The sequence below is a fragment of the Equus asinus genome, chromosome 14 (assembly GCF_041296235.1).
Source record: "Equus asinus isolate D_3611 breed Donkey chromosome 14, EquAss-T2T_v2, whole genome shotgun sequence".
Taxonomy (NCBI): domain Eukaryota; kingdom Metazoa; phylum Chordata; class Mammalia; order Perissodactyla; family Equidae; genus Equus; species Equus asinus.
Window position 1 is genome coordinate 17,920,134 of NC_091803.1, and position 13,151 is coordinate 17,933,284.

The window sequence follows — 13,151 nt, forward strand, 5'->3', positions numbered from 1 at the left end:
TAGCTCAGGGCTAATCCTCCCCACACACACACAAAAACCCACTGTACAATAGTCCCCCAGAATGGTACCACCACAATTGATAATTATACCTAATATTTTTCTAAAACAAAGACAGTGGTAATAAACATCCTTGTAGATACATCCTTTGGTGTTGGTGCTTCTGTTTCTGAAGTTTAGATTTCCCCAAAGTGGGAAATGATTACCTGAAACTGAATAGCTGAAAACAACAAACATTTGCTGTCTAATTTTGATGCTGCGGGTCAGGAAACCAGGAGCAGCTTAGATGGGTGGTTCTGGGTCAGAGGCTCTCAGGATGTTGCACTCCAGCTGTGGGGGGGCTGCAGGCATGCGAAGGTTCGGTTGGGGTGGGAGAACTGCTCCCAGCCTCCCTCACGTGCTTGTCGCAGACCTCAGTTCCTTGACGGCTGCTGGCCAGAGGTTTCAGTTTCCCAGCACAGTGGCCTCGCCATGCGCCTGCCCACAGCATGGCAGCACGTTCCCCCAGAAAGAGTGATTCGAGAGAGAAAGCAAGCACCAAGACAGAAGCCACAGTCTTTTTTATAACCTAATGTCGTCCCTTCTGCCTTCTATTCCTTATATTGCAGATCAACCCTGGTACAACAGGGGAGGGCTACACAGAGGCGTGAACACCAGGAGACACAACGGGGGCCTGCTCCCCAGAGACCGCCTGCTGCAAGTGACCACATATGCTTTTATATCCCCTTTTTATTTTAAAAACTCGTATTGTTTTTCCCTGATTAAAAGTATAATACAAGCTAATTTTAGAAAAATTTGAAAACACAGAAAAATATAGAGAATAAAAAATACTCATAATCCCACCATTGAAAGATAATTGCTACTTACATTTTTATACATTTCCTTTTGCTCTTTCTTCTATGCTTATTATATTAGTTAGGATGCTTTTGTCAGCGCAAAGGGCTTCTGGACCCAATTCCAACATGTCGGGGGGGAGCTCCCCACACCAACGAGCAGCTCTGGGACACCAGCAGGGTGTCTGAGAATTCAACTCAATTCTCACACTCTTTTCAGAGATGGAATCAGACTCCACAGGTAAAGGGCTCAGTCCCACAAGACCACCCTCTCTTTCAGGTGCCAGCTGCAAGTCCCAGGTTGTCACCTGTGCTTCTGACTGACCAGCTACAAACTGGAGGTTTCAACCACCCCCTCCAACACAGGAGGCCAATCGCAAGTCCAGGTTGTTACTGTACTTTTGTGTGTGTGTGTGTGTGTGTGTGTGTGTGTGAGGGAGATTGTCCCTGAGCTAACATCTGTGCCAATCTCCCGCTATTTTATATGTGGGGCACCACCACAGTGCGGCTTGATGAGCAGTGTGTGGGTCTGCACCTGGGCTCCGAACCTGTGAACCCCGGGCTGCCAAAGCAGAGAGCGTAAACTTAATCACTATGCCACCCAGCCGGCCCCTATTACAGTACTTCTGACTGACTGGCTGTAAATCAGAAGTTCCCACGGCACCCTCCTCAGGTTCAATTAATTTGCTAGAACAGCTCACAAAACTCAAGCAAATCTGTTTAGTCACTAGATTACTGATTTATTACAAAGGATATTAAAGGATACGAATTAACAGCCAGATGAAGAGATCCATAGGGCCAGGTCCTGAAGAAAGGAGCTTCTGTCCTTGTGAAGCTTGGGGCCGGGCATGGTGGCACATGGAAGGGTTCTGGTTCCCCAGCGTGGAAGCTCTCCAAAAAAGGGGGCTGAAGAGCTGTCTTTTTGGAGTTTTGTGGAGGCTTCATTACGTAGTCATGATTGACCAATTCATTGGCCACTGGCAATTGATTCCGCCTCAAACCGCACCCCCGCCCAGGAAATCAGGGGATGGGACTGAAAGTTCGACGCCTATGATCACACAGCTAGTTCTCCTGGCAACCGGCCCCCACCCTTGGGTGGGGTCCAAAAGTCACCTTCATTAACCAAAACAAGAGACACGTTTATCAGTCTTAACGCTTAGGAAATTCCAAGGGTTTTGGGAGTTGTGAGCCAGGAACTGTGGATGAAGACCAAATATATATGAGAAATATACGTTGATCACCTGAATAACCAAATATTTATTTCTTATAAATCACAATACCACAGTTAGATAACAAAACCACCCTGACTCAAACAAGCTAAAACAGAAGGAAAGCTATGAATGATCTCAGGGAGCAGGAAACCGAGAGGCAGCCAGGTGTCAGGGTTGATGGAGATCAGTGACATTCTAAAGGATGCAAGGGCGCCTCTCCTCTGGGCCGTCCACACACTGACTTCCTCCCAAGGGTCATTCTGCAACAGCACCTTCACGGGCAGCATCTCATTTGCCTCTCAGGGCAGGGAGATGAGTGAAACGGCTGAAAGTCTTCTCCTTCAGTCTCACTGGCCAACCTGCTTCACACGCGCTCTGGAATGCCGGAAGCCAACCAACCAGTGTGGACCGGCTAAAGCGGGGGATTACTGCCATCGGCTTAGAGCAATCACCCCAGAGCTGGGCCCCTGCCCTGAGTCACATGGTCTGTCAGGTTAGAAGAAGAGGAAAAGGAGGCTGGAGGAGCTACCAAAAGTGTCTCCTACTCCAATAGATTCAGATGGATGACATGATACAATTTTGTATCCTTACTGTTTTAACTGAGGCCATATTATGAACATACTCTTTGTAGTTTAAACTTTTTAAATAAATAAGTGGTCCTATAATAGTCCAACAAGTACATACACCACAATTTACCTTTGATAACAGACACATTGAGATGCGGTTCTGTCGTGTCCTCTCGTGACTGGGTGGCTGACCGGGAGCTGCGGCTGCTGCAGCTCAGCCTCACGAGAGAATCGCACCCCGGAGCACCAGCCTGCAAAGAAAGCCAAATTCAAAGTGCAGCTTCCACTAAATGTGTATCACTTTTGCACCACCATAAAGTCAAAAAATCATAAGCTGAACGATCAGAAGTCAGAGACCATCTATATTTGTCTTTTTTAATCATTGACGTATAGGAGAGTTTTGTGGCTTTTTTGAGGAAGATTAGCCCTGAGCTGACATCTGCCGCCAATCCTCCTCTTTTTGCTGAGGAAGACTGGCCCTGAGCTAACATCCGTGCCCATCTTCCTCTACTTTATACGTGGGACGCCTAGCACAGCATGGCATGCCAAGCAGGGCCATGTCCACACCCGGGATCTGAGCCAGCGAACCCTGAGCCGCTGAAGCGGAATGTGAGAATTTAACTGCTGCGCTACTGGGCCGATTCCAACATAAATTTTTTTATTTTAATGATATCCAATTTATTTTTTCTTTTGTTACTTATACTTTAGTTGTCATACCTAAGAAACCATTGCCTAATCCAAGGTCACAAAGATTTGCTCTAGGTTTTCTTCTGAGACTGCTATGGTTTTGTCTCTTACCTTTAGGTCTGTGTCCCTTTTTGATTTAATTTTTGTATATGCTGTGTGATGAAAATAAGAAGAAGTTCTCACATACTGAGGTATAACCCTGATTCGGCGTGAAACTTGTTTTTCCCGGAGCAGCCTGACTTAGGGCCCGCAGAACATGCAGTGCACACCTGCTTCAAACATTTTCCCAAACAAAAGAGTGGGCTCTTTAAAGACAGGGGCGAATGTCTCTCTTTCTCTGACACCAGTACCAGTACTTCTTCAAAAATAAGTTTTTCTTCTCAGAGGACCAAGGTCAAGTTGACCTCTGCATATGTGCTAACTGCAGCAAAACGTATCCTTGTGACTTTGGGAAAAAAATCGCATTCCTGTCACGCTTGATATGCGTTTTTGCTCTGAAATGGAATATAAACACACTGTAAACCACGCTTCTCCTGAGTGCCTTCTTCTCCAGTGGACATGGCACTTCTGGGCTAGTCATCAGCATTGGCTCAATAAATATTGCTCTAGCTTTCTTATCTATAGATTGGTTATTGATTATTTGCATCAATACTGTGAAACAGGGATCTAATTTCATGTAATTATTCCAGTCCCATTTGTTGAAAAGACTAATCTTTCCCCATTGGATGGTCTTGCTACCCTTGTTTAAGATCAATTGACCATAAAAGTGAGAGGTTATTTCTGGGATCTCAATTCTACTCTATTGATGTACCTGTCTCTCCTTATGCCAGTACTGCGGTCTGTTGATTACTACAACTTTGCAGTAGTTTTCAAATCAGGAAGTAGTGATCCTCCAACTTTCTTCTCCTTTTTCAGGATTGTCTTGGCTATTCTAGATCCCCTACATTTCTATGTGAATCTTAGGATCAGTTTCTCAATTTCTTGCGAAAAAAAAAAAAAGCCTGTTAGGATTTGGTAGGGATTGCTTTGAATCTGTAAATCAATTGGGGAGTATTGTTATCTTAACAATATTAGATCTTCCAATCCATGAACATGGGATGTCTTTACATTTATTGCTTTCTTATTTCTTTAGTAATGTTTTGTAGTTTTCAGTGTGTAAATCTTACACTTCTTTTTAAAAGTTTATTCCTAAATATTGTATTCTTTGTGATGCTATTATAAGCAAAATTGTTTTCTTAATTTCATCCTTGGATTGAAATACAATTTTCTCGTGTAGTGCTCTGTATCCTACAACCTTGCTGAGTTCATTGATTAGCTCTAATAGTTTTGTGTGTGTGTTTATGAATTCTTTAGGATTTATATACACATGATCATGTCATCTGCAAATAGAAATAATTTAATTCTTTCTCTCTAACCTAGATGCCTTGTATTTCTTCTTCTTGCCTAATTGCCCCAGCTAGAACGTCCAGTACAATGTTGACTTGCAATGATAAGAATGGATATCCTTCTCTTGTTCCTGAGCTTAGGGCGAAAAGCTTTTAGTTTTTCACCATTCAGTATGATGTTACCTCTGGGGTTTTTTGTAGATGCCCTTTAACAGGTTGAGAAACCATAACTTATAATAAATGGCAATTTTCATATAAAATCTTTGGTACAGTGTTTGGCACAGAGTAAGCCATGAAGAATATTAGTTATCATCATCATCTACTTAACGATCCTCCTACTGTAGGACATTTAGATATTTCCTCTAGGGGCCAGCCCAGTGGTGCAGCAGTTAAGTCCGAACTTCCGCTTCGGAGGCCCAGGGTTCACCAGTTCAGATCCCGGGAGCGGACATTGCACCACTTGGCAAGCCATGCTGTGGCAGGCGTCCCACATATAAAGCAGAGGAAGATGGACACAGATGTTAGCTCAGGGCCAGTCTTCCTCAGCAAAAAGAGGAGGATTGGCAGCAGATGTTAGCTCAGGGCTAATCTTCCTAAAAAAAATTAAAAATAAATAAATAAATAAATAAATAAATAAATAAAATTAGATATATCCTCTACTTGATCATTATAAATAACCCAGTGATGAACATACAGGCTGATCCCTGTGCCCTTTTAAAACCAAACTGTAGCCCCAAATCTGAACGAGTATATCACATCAGCTTCAACTTCACTCATGAACCTTAAGAATATGGCAATTCTAGGGGCCAGGCTGGTGGTACAGTGGTTAAGTTTGGCGTGTTCTGCTTTGGAGGACTAGGGTTCACAGGTTTGAATCCCAGGCGTGGACCTACACCAGTCATCAAGCCATGTTGTGGCAGCATCCCATATACAAAATAGAGGAAGATAGGCACAAAATGTTAGCTCAGAGCCATTCTTCCTCAAGTGAAAAGAGGAAGATTGGCAATAGGTGTTAGCTCAGGGCCAATCTTCCTCACCAAAAAAAAAAAAAAAAAAGAAAAAAAAAGAATATGGCGATTCTACCAATTCTCCAGCAGTAAAATCTTCAGATCTTCTCCATAACAATTATGGGTTGAATTGTGTCCTCCCAAAAAGCTATGTTGAAGTCCTAACTCCCCAGTACCTCAGAATGTGATCTTCTTTGGAAATAGTGTCTTCACAGAGGTAATCAAGTTAAAATGAGATCATTAGGATGAGTCCTACTCCAATGTGACTGGTGTCCTTATGAGAAGGGGAAATTTAGACACAGAGGTGGACACACACAGAGACGGCGTGAAGAGACACAGGGAGAACGCCATGTGGAAGGTTTGACATGATACATCTACGAGCCAAGGAATGCCAAAGATGGCCGCTAACCCACCAAGGCTGGGAGAGAGCTATGGGATGGATCCTTCCTTGCTGTCGTCAGAAGGAACCAACACCTTGGTCTTGGGCTTCTAGCCTCTAGAACTATGAGACAGTAAATTCCTGATATCTTAAGTCGTCCAGTTTATGCCATGGCAGCCCGAGGGAGCTAACGCAATAATTCAGACAGAGAGGAGAACGGAGGTGTTGGTTGGTGACTGGCGGTGTCTGCGGCTCAGGGTCTGCAGGGAAACCTTAATTCCCAGGTTGGGCTTCCGACACAGATGCCTTAGCATGTGCACATCACCGGTCCTCTTCCGGGTTACGGGCAAGCTGTTGTCAATGCTGCATGCCTGACGCTGCGGAGAGCCTGGCACCCCCCCAGCCTGCGAGCCTGTGCAGTGTTGGGGCTGGACTTGGCCTGAGCAGCTAGAACATGCTAGGGCAGTGGTGAGAGAGCTAAGGCACCAGCACATGCACACTCACTCCGAGATCATGATTGTGACAATATTTGGGTGGAAAGGGTGTTTTTAAATGTCGCATTCGTGCATGCCTGCATTCACCAAACACAACTGAGCACTGCTTGACACATGTGTCTGGCCCCAGGGGAATCTAGGACGAAAATGGCCCACCCTTGTCTGCAGACGCCAGTCTGGCGCGTGGGCAGTGATCACGTGGACAGCGGCAGAGCCAGTTCACACTGTGACGGTGCTCCCTCTGTGCCAGGCCCTGCTCTAAGCATCTGAGGAATACGAACCCATTTAAGGCTCACCCTTAATGAGCCTTACAACCTTCGAGGTGATTCAGTTGTTACCGCCCTTGAGCAGAGGAAACTTGCAGAGCCAGGATTGGAACCTACAGTGGGAGCTCTTAGCCATCATGCTGTTCATTCCCTCTGCAAAACCATCACAAGAAAACCAAAGCGTGTTACAGCAGTAAATACGGTAACAATAAATACGGCCCTAGCAGTGGGCAGGAAGTCCTGCAGAAACAAAGAGGGGAACACAACCCACTCTGCCTGGAGGAGTTGAAGGATGTTCCCCGGGGCAGCCATTCCTTAGCTGAGCCTTGAAATCAGAATTCACCCAAAGCCAACAGTGGGCAGGTCGTCCCAGGCCTGTGCGAGGGCAGACAGGTGTGGAAGGGCTGGCCATGTCCAGCTGGCATGGGTCTGTATGTTGCAGCAGTGTCATCCTTGAAATAATAGCCATGAAGAGTTACAGAGAACCATGTTCTTCATCATTATGTCCTCTCTGCTCATTTCAATTCCAACAGATACAGTATTTCTTTTCATAAACGAGAAATACTTAAAAATGTAAAATTACACTTGAAAAATTTTACATTTAAAATATTTTTAAACGAAATATTATTTCTTGATTTCTAATCACATTGTTTCTATGATTGTCTGATCACTTTCAAACGGAACCACAATGATATGAAAACTACAGTTTGCAGGCCAGATTCCCAGGGGTTTTGGTCTGAGGGGACCTACACAGTGGCAGTGACTTAGAAGAAGACCATGGAAGAGAGCAAACATGGATTCTTGCCTAAACTGGAAGTTTCTAAAAATTTTCCATGAGGTGGCAGCAGTTCTTCAAGTAGTAGTTGTGGAAAAAGATCTTGCCTGAAAATTAAAATCTTTTTTTTCGCCACTAAAGAGATCTCCTTCACATCCTTGAACTTCGCCTATCTAGATAAAATCTGTGAGTTAAAAATCCCTCTACTTAAAAGTTGGATCTGTTTTCAAGTGTTGCTATTTTCTTGATGACATTTTCTACCAACTAACGCAAATTGAGGTTCTTCTATCTTTCAAGGTCATTTCCAAAGGGCCTCGTGACAGATGCAAATCTCAATTCCCACCACAGCTACTGGAGAGCGGTATTTAATTGTAGCCCTGCCAAGCAAAGTGAAGCAAGCATGAGCAATTCTGGCATCTGGAAATGTTTCATGCTTCAAGGCCGACTGAGTGCGTCCACTACTTTCCACTCTCAGGCCGGCTGCCCTGCTAATTTCTATTTTCTCAGAAATTACACTGATCTCAATTTACACTGTGAGGAAGAACAAGCCAGCTGAAGTGCAGCAGAAACAGACGGTAGAATGGATGGGCCTTACAGAAGAGAATTGTTGCAGGCTGGGAACAAAGGGCCAGATGGATTAGGCCAGTCTGAGCCCCAGCTCCGCCTCCTACCAGCTGGGCCCCTCACCTGATCTCCCTAAGCCAGTTTTTTTCAACCCTACACATAAGGACAACAATACCTACTCACAGGATTGTGGAGTAAAAGGGGAGAATGTCCTTGAAAACACTTTAAAAGCTCTTATGTGCCATACATATTAGCTGGAGTTATAGCAGATGTTTATCAGGTCACCAAAATATTTTTACCCACCGGCTTTTCTTTTTTTGCCTGTCTCCCATACAAGAAAGACAATGGAAGTAAAAGCCAAGTTATCATTCTCTGTCAATCAGTTCTTGGCTCATTCTTATCCCTGGCTGCGCATCAGAACCGCCAAGGAGCCCTCACCCCAGCCCAGGGCAATTGCCAGTCCCTGTGGCGTGGGGTGTGGATTTGAAGCAGCCACTTCATAAGCCCTCGGAACGTCCTTGGAGGGACTCTGCCTTGCCCTGAGTGGTCACATGCTTTCCTTGCTGCAAACACTGCCAGCAAGAAGCCAAAGCTTTTGCTTAAATGAATCTGTTCAACAGCTGCTTCAAATTCAACCTAACAGATCCCTTGGGGGATAAAGCCGCTGGACCTCGCCGAGTTCAACGTGCGCGCTCTCATTCCGGCCTTCGAGCAGCATTTTCACTAGCATCTTTATAGAATTATTCAACACTGAAAGTGGGTAGCTGTGGCCTATAATTTGAGAGATCTTTAATTTAGCATAATTACAAGGACACTTCTGAAATTAGCGTCCGAATAGCCGAAGGCGCTCGATGGCTCCACCGACGCCTGACTTCAACACCCTCCTTCTTTCCTCTTCTACGCCCACCCCGGCTCTTCCCCAAAATGATGCTTCAATTCAGAGCTCTTTACTAATTTAAGTACTTTATTTGTTGCAATGGAGTTTATTAAACCTCTCTAATGAAAATATTAGCAGTTTTGGGTTAGTTTTCCGTCAAAAGCATTCATTGATAAGGAATCTTCAAATGTGAATATTCCAGCAATTTTCTCCATGCCATTGGATCAAGAATAATTTGCTGGGGCTGCCCCACGGGTTAGCAGTTAAGTTTGGCATGCTCCGCTTTGGCGGCCCTGGTTTGGTTCCTGGGTGTGGACCTACACCACTGTCGGTGGCCATGCTGTGGTGGTGACTCACATACGAAAAAAAAAAAAATAGAGGCAGACTGGCACGGATGTTAGCTCAGGGCAAATCTTCCTCAAGCAAAAAAAGAAAAAAAGAGAATAATTTGCTGTAATAGTAACTTTCTCTGGAAGGTATCTGCATACATTTGAACTAAATTCATAATTTTTCAAAATAAGCCCTAAATTTAAAAAAAAAAACAAAAACTATTCTGTATTAAAACCCAAACAATTTTCATACTACTTTCCTTTCCAGGAATAAGAACACATAAAGCAATGTGGTCCTGACATGTCTTGGTAGGAAATAAATGTGCACTGAACTTCCCCTCTTCAAAACAGAGACACACTCTGTCCTGCGGCCTTGGGAACAAAAATGAAGGGCAGCCCAAGGGGGCAACTCATGGCCAAAAGTCAAGCCCAGGCTGTGGGGGTCCAGGTAGCTCTCTGTTAGGGGCCACACATCCACTGGGATGTGGCCACACTGCCTGTCTGTAGCGCCTTTGCTGTATCATCCTAACCACACTGATGGCCCATCCTAACTTCGGATTCACACTCTGGGCCCGCAGAGTGCTTGAACTTGACAACTGTCCCTCTCACAAAGCCATCCACTGTTAGGTCTTAGAGGCACGAAGTCTTCACCATCTTCGGTAGACCAAGCAAATTGTTGTTCAATTGCAGTAAAATGCATCTAACATAAAATGAAGCATCTTAACCATTTCTAAATGTGCAGTTCAGTAGTGTTAAGTAAGTTTGTGTTGTTGAGCAACTGATCTCTAGAACTCTTTCATCTTGCAAGACTGAAACTCTGTCCCCATCAATCAAAAGCTCCCCATCCCCCACCCCTCGGCCCCTGGTGCCACCATTCTACTTTCTGTCTCTGTGAATGTGACCACTCTGGGTACTGCATACAAGTGGAGTCATTTGGTATCTGTCTTTCTGTGCAAGCAAATGTTTTTAACCCTAATCATGTCACATCAAATTCACAGCCAGAAAGCAGAATATCTGAAAACTTGAACTTTATGAGTAAATATGTAAAACACACTCTCACACAAACACACGTACTCACAGACACACGCTTCTTCCTGAGCTTGGGACAAAGTCCATCTGTGGGGGCCCCTGAAGGCCTGTTTTGTGATACTGCTGCTCCAGGTGTTTCATCTGGATTAGCAGAAAAGAAAGGAGTGCTGTGGCAAGCGGGACGGGTCAAGGTCTTTCAAGTTATACAAGATTGGACCTGCAGAGAGGGTGCTCAGGACGTACCCTGGAGCTGAAACCCGACATGAAACCGGTTGCAAAAGGAAACCGCAGCCACCTCCGAGATCAAACCCAGGGCCAGGTGTGCAAAGGAGCCTCGGGGCTCGGAGCTCTGGCCTGGGAATTTCACAAAAGACTCGTCTGGTTCTGCAGGTTTGGCTTTGAGGACTTGTTTCCATGCCTCCCAATGTTATCTGCACCTCCTGTGCCAACTTGGCCCAGGGTCAAGGTGGGTTGGATCCAGGAGGAACGAGGGAGCAGGTGTCCAGAGGATTGCGACAGGAAGCCCATTACGAACAACTTCTTACTGTCTCCACTCTGAAATCCACTGTGTTCTTACCTTACAAAACATTCTGGATACTTTGCTCCAGGGTGGAAGGCTCGGCTGGCTGCCCTGCTGGTGGCAGGGCCAATGTGGGGCCAGCACAGGCCAACAGCCTGGGCGCCCTGTACTGCCAGGGCACACAGTGCAGCCGACCTCTGGTTTCTCCCATGTTCCCGAGGTGGGGCATCTGGAATGCGGGTGGGGTGGGGCCCTCATTGAGGGCTCAGGACTATTACTCCTCCCGTCTCCCTCTGCTTTTGCTGCTGTGCAATTTATCTGAACAGTTCCACCCTCCCTTCAAGGCTTCAAGGGACTGGTGGCCTGTCCGGGGGGTGCTCCGACTGTGCAAGACGTGGCCGCTTCTGGGGCCTGGCAGGTGGGCTCACCAGGGAGGCGTCTCCATGGGTCACCAGGTCTCTATTCCTGAGCTGGAGCCCGCAAAGCCCTGGGCACCTCTCCACGCGGCTGGGGCTCCCCAGGCTCCTGCCCTGCCTTCCCGGAAGACTTGTTCCTGGGGGGGCCCAGACAGCACCGGCCCCCAACCTGCACGTGATCCCAGGCTTCCGGGGATGCTGATATTTTCATGGGGTCCCGTGTAATATTCTGGCTGGCTCACGAGTTGGGGGACGAGGGGACTTCCTCAGGATGCTAGCAGTGGCCATGGTGGTTTGGGCTGGGACAGATGTGGGTGCGTGGATGAGTGATGTGGGGACACCCTCCACACGCCTCCTCTCCTCTCCCGGATAATCCAGCTGCTTTCTCCCCCCATAACTCCCCGCACTGGCTGGAGGGAAGCTGAATAGGCAGAGGCTGTCCTCTGTGCTCGCTCCCTCCCTCCCTCTCGCCCTCCCCTCTTCCCTCCTTCTCTTCTCTCTCTAATAGTTTAGCAGTTTGTTAAAAGTGAAACGGACATTTACCCTAAGACCCAATAATTCCACTTCCAGCTGTTTACCCAAGAGAAGTGACAACACGTCCACACAAAGACTTCCATAAGAACATGCATAGCAGCTGTATCCATAACCCCAAACTGGAGACACTGCAGATGTCCATCATCGATGAACACGTGGGGCACATCCCTACAAAGGAATACCACTCAGCACTAAAAAGGAGGGGGCTGCTGAGACCGACAGTAACATGAATTAATCTCTAAAACATTAGGATGAGGGAGTGAGATAAGCCTGACACAAACAGCTACCTGCGGGATGAGTCCATTTGTATAGGATTCTGGAACAGGAAACTAGCGCGAGAAAGCCGCCATTGCCAGGGCCCGAAGCGCCGGGCACACGGGGCTCTTTAGAGGGATGGAAATGGTCTGGATCTTGATTGTGTTGGGGGTTACATAGGTAAATACACTTGTCAAAACTCATTTAACTAAACCTATAAAAATGAATAATTTATCCTGTGTAAATAAAATACTTGAATAAAGGTTTGGTTTTGTTTTTTTAAAGCGGCTTAGTCTAGCTTCTCTGAGTGGGTGGCACAATTTTTGCCTGGAAACGGAGGCTGGAATGACAGGCATCCTGACCAACGTGTCCAGCACAAATACTTCAGTGGCACAGAGGCCCATTGTGATCAGACCAGAGTCCCTCTCCAGCCTGAGCTGCTCCTGGCCCGGAGCCCCAGCCGGCACCAACGATGTGCCATTCCCTCTGTGAGCTGTGCCTTTTGACACTTCCATAGCTTTGACATCCTCCTCTCTTTGCCTTCAATACCCTCCATCCCCACCTTCTTTGCTAGGAAAGTTCGTGAATCCTCAAAGCCTGACTCGCGTCCCTTCCCCCCTCCTCTGGGCGCTCATGATGGCTGCACTAGTCATACTGTACTATACCCTCTCTGCTGCTCAGTCCTCCCACAAGTCCGTAAGCTCCGCGAGGTCATCAACGACACTGCCGTATTTCTGTCTGCGTCCCCCGAAGCACCTAGCACATGCTCTCAAACATAGCAACGAAACATTCCTTGAATGCCTGTTAGGCAACATAGCAGGCCTAAATAAATTCTCACAGAGAAGTAGGTGTTATTCTCCCCACCTCGCAGATGAGGAAAATGCAGCTCAGAGAGTTTAGGCAATGACGTCAAAGGTGAGATGTGGCAGAGTTAAATCTAAGGCTTCAAAGTCTGTGCTCCTTACCTTCACTCACTCAGTCAACAAACACCAAACGCCTGCTGCGCAGTGGGTACTGTGCTAGCGTT

The 13,151-nt window shown here is 46.4% G+C and overlaps 1 long non-coding RNA gene across 1 annotated transcript; it reads right to left on the reverse strand.

The window, feature by feature from the left end:
* Positions 1-1,488: 1,488 nt before the first annotated feature.
* Positions 1,489-10,766, reverse strand: LOC139040170 (uncharacterized). Its single transcript, XR_011494167.1, has 3 exons — positions 10,643-10,766; positions 2,738-2,858; positions 1,489-2,026 (listed from the first exon to the last, which is right to left on the reverse strand). It is a non-coding gene; the product is annotated as an uncharacterized lncRNA (long non-coding RNA).
* Positions 10,767-13,151: the final 2,385 nt, after the last annotated feature.